We start from the raw sequence: 4019 nt of genomic DNA, 5'->3' as shown, positions 1-4019 counted from the left end.
TCTCCTGGTAATCAAGAGGAAACAAAAGAGAAGAAATCCGAAGTTAGATAAGCAATCCAGAAGGTAAAAAGGAAAACAAACCTTAGTCTAGACAAGATCTCATCTTTGACTCACATATATTAGCCTAGACAGTAGAGTTACGTTCGTAAGAGAAGCCCACATGTCACGTCCAAGCTTCCCTGTAATCAATAGAAAACATTGAATAACTAGCCAAAATCTGAACAAAAATTTAAAATAAAGCAATAGAAAGAAGGGATTTTACTTGCGAAGAGACAGGATCACGAAACCCTAGCTCCGATCTCATAGTTGGTCTGAGATCCAAATTTGAACAGCCGAGAAGGGAGAACTAGAGAAAAAAAACCCATAATTCGTTGCCTCCCAAATTTAGAATCATAATCAAGCCACATATTTAGGTTTGATTTTCTCCTGATAAGACATTGGAATTTAGATAACTTGTTGAAAAATTTACAAAAAATCCCCTACTTATAGAATTTATACACAAAAACGATACCTGATCGATCATGGAAGCATAATCAGCCCAAATTTTTACTCCGACCTTTTACTTGTAAAACATCGATAGTTTAGGTAAGCGATTGAGACGAGAAAAAATGAAAACAAAACCTAATTTGATCATAATAAACAAAAAAAATTACCTGATATTTGGCCCCAAAATCTTCAAGAATGAAGCGACATTTTAGCTCTGACCGGTAACATTAGAATTTAGAAAGAAATTGAGAAAAGCAAATTGAAAATAAACCCTAATTCTACAATTTTGATACACAAAAAGCACCTTTACCCAAAAACCTCGAAACTTAACTCTAGACTCCTCTCAATTGAAACGGAGAGAGAGAGAGAGAGAGAGAGAGAGACTCGGATTCTGAAAGAAGAGGAAGCGGGAGAGTGCGCCGCGTATTTATCGACGATGGTTTCTGGCGTTGGCATGACGCGACGCGGAAAAAAGAAAACGCGTACGGTTATTTTTTAAAAGCTTTGTGTGCCGGGCCCAAATAGCCCAGGTAAATAGATTTGGGCTGTTTTGTTGGACCGTTTAGGGGTTTTTTAGTCTTTATGACCTTCGTTTTTTCAATGCACCCTAGCATTATTGCACGTGCAACTAATATTAAAAACTTACTTATTTTAAATTTTATTTATATATAAAAATAGTCATTTTAATATCCTAAAGTGTCATGAATATTTCTAAGATCTTTTTATGATACTTTTCATTTAATATGTAATATTTTGTCTTACCTTATACTACTTATACTAAAGTAGCTAGACGTATATTCCAATTCTAATAATGGCGTGATTTTCTAGACATATCATTAAGAAGGTTCTTTTATATTTTGAAGATTTTTTTCACTTAATTATTTGTAAACTAAGTATCTATATATACTTTTAGTAATATTTGTATTTGAATATATTTAAAGTTTAATTATTGTTTTACTATATTTATTTACATGGATATTTATTTAGTGACCTTTATGATATGCTTCAGCAAGCTCTAGAAAATAAAGAAATAGAAGAGAAGAGAAAAGAAAAAACTTGTGTGAAATGATCAAATTGTCCTTGTTTCTCTAGTGAGATGAAGGACAATTTTTCCACGTCCTTCAAATTTTTTCTATCCTCACTAAGTTTTTAATATAATAGTATAGATATAAACTCAACAAACTAAAATATAATGAAATCTTAATAAAATTTTATATTTTTGCCCGATAGAAACTCTTCAGAAATTAATTCATAAATAGATATTAAGAGCATCTCCAACAGCTTCCCCATCTTCTTGAAATACTCAATTTTGAGGAATATAGAGGTTTTTTTTTTGTCCAACAGATTCCCCATCTCATTCCCCAAAATAGGGAAGAATGAGAAAAAATAGGGAGCCTTCCCCAAATCTGCAGCATTCTCCAAATTTTTGGGGAGAACTTTATTATTGTATAGGGAGCCTTCCCCAAATCTGCAGCATTCTCCAAATTTTTGGGGAGAACTTTATTATTGTAATAAATACAAATTTTCAAAATGGGGAAGCTGTTGGAGTTGGAGCAAAAATAATTTGGAGAATATGACTTTTGTTTCTCCATTTTGGAGAAAATTTTGGGAAAGCTGTTGGAGATGCTCTAAGGGCTTGTTCGGTAAGTCCTTAAAATGGAGCTAAGTTTGGCCCTAATCCTATTTTGGTGAGAAATGTGTTAAAAAAACAGGGTCAATATTGATCCAGAATTTCCTAGGCCAAAAATAGCCCATAAACTAGGTTTTTTTGTGCGGGGTGGTTTAGAAAATAATCAACTTAGGGGGGGTTAGTCATCTAGAACTTAAAACTAGAACTGAGATAATTTGTTGGATAAATTTTTAAGGTGTTAGTCACATAGAACTAGGAAATGGAATATTTTTTTATAGTGTTAGTCAAGTAGAACTTTTGTAGAACTAGAACTGTATTATTTTTTTGGTGCGTTAGTCAAGTAGAATTCTACTAGAATTAGAAGTGGGATAATTGGTCATAATTATCCCACAAATTATACTACATATATATATAACCATAAGTTCTCCTCTCTCAAATTATCCCACACATTGGAAAGAATACAATTGGGAAAAAAAGTGAAACGCCGCCTCCCTCCCTCTTGATTAGTTTCTCCGCCTAGAAAATTTCTCTGCCATGAAGTCAATCATCCATTCTTTTTTCTGTCGTTACTTTGTTTTTATGATGATTAGATCTTTTATTATTATCTTCAAGATGTATTACTTTATTGATAGCTTTTTGACGTTAAATTACTTTATTATTATTTGTTTGATCTAATTAAGTTTTCTCTCCACAACAGTGGTTTAGGTTAAGAATATAGTGTTGGTGGGTTAGTGCTAAAGATATGCGGGCTATTTATGTTTTTTTTATAAGTTAGAAAGCAACTTTGCGATCACATTGATTATTAGATGTTGAATGGTTAATGGTGATATCTATTATTATTAAATCGGCTTAGTAAATTGATTGGGATATTTATAGTTCATCTGTCGATCATCTGTTTAGCGGCCATGGATGATTCCTGTGTACATTTTATTTATTTGCTGATTTGGTTTCAGCGATCATGATGAGATTGGTCCAAAGGGTTAATGGCTAAAAAATACTTATTTTTCTTTCTTTATGATGTTATGATATTTGAACTTCGACATTTATGATCATCCACTAGAAGCTCCATGAAATGTTGCTGATGCAGACAATGACTCCGATAAAGAAGATGAGTTACAAACTCAACGAGCTGCTGTAGGAGCTTGGAGAAATTCTGTGGCAGATGTCATGTGGGATGATAGAAGCCATGTGGGATGATGGAAGTCGAGTCACTCTAGGGATTTAGATTTTTATTTATTTGTAAATTATTTTATTATTTAAGATGAATAGTGATGCTTTATTGCATTATATTTTATAGTTATTACTAGAATTTGCTTATCAATATTATATCATTTTTAATATACAATTATTAACAATAGTAATTTATACCCACCATTACCCCCACCAAATTATCCTACCAAATTATGCAACTTCATAATATTATCCATCATTATCCCACCAAATTATCCTACCAAATTATCCCACTTTAAGAATTACCCATCATTGTTCCACTAAATTATCCCAGTGTCAAAATATTATCCCACTTTACCAATTATCTCAGTTCTACTTAAAAAGTTCTAGGTGACTAACCCCCCCTTAGAAGAAAACTAGACCAAGCTTGATCTTGGCCCAGAGTTGTAAGGGTTGTCAACTGCCCAATTGTGTCACGCCTAGTCATGACTCTGTTTTAAATAAAATAAAATCATATTTGTTTTGGACCAAGGAGGAGGTGGTCCAACACAAAACCAGTTTAAAAACTAGGCCGAACTTAGCCTTGTTGTATCCAAACAGATTTTTGCTCAAAATGAAAGACTCATTCTGAGGAATTGCTGAACACACCTGATATGTGTACTTAAAGAATATCAACTTTTCGGCTATTGAACTTTTGTGATTTGTGCATTGATCCAAAACTTGATACCTCTTG

At 32.8% G+C, this 4019-nt stretch overlaps 1 long non-coding RNA gene across 2 annotated transcripts; it reads right to left on the bottom strand.

Moving 5' to 3' along the window:
• On the bottom strand, nt 115–903 carry LOC109832103. 2 transcript variants are annotated; one of them, XR_002244640.1, is made up of 4 exons: nt 654–903; nt 512–562; nt 263–426; nt 115–179 (listed from the first exon to the last, which is right to left on the bottom strand). It is a non-coding gene; the product is annotated as an uncharacterized LOC109832103 (long non-coding RNA). The 2 variants fall into 2 exon arrangements; XR_002244639.1 differs by having other exon boundaries at nt 512–556.

The sequence above is a fragment of the Asparagus officinalis genome, chromosome 3 (genome assembly GCF_001876935.1).
Source record: "Asparagus officinalis chromosome 3, Aspof.V1, whole genome shotgun sequence".
Classification (NCBI taxonomy): domain Eukaryota; kingdom Viridiplantae; phylum Streptophyta; class Magnoliopsida; order Asparagales; family Asparagaceae; genus Asparagus; species Asparagus officinalis.
The sequence above is the reverse complement of the archived record's forward strand: the minus strand, read 5'-3'. Positions and strand labels throughout refer to the sequence as shown.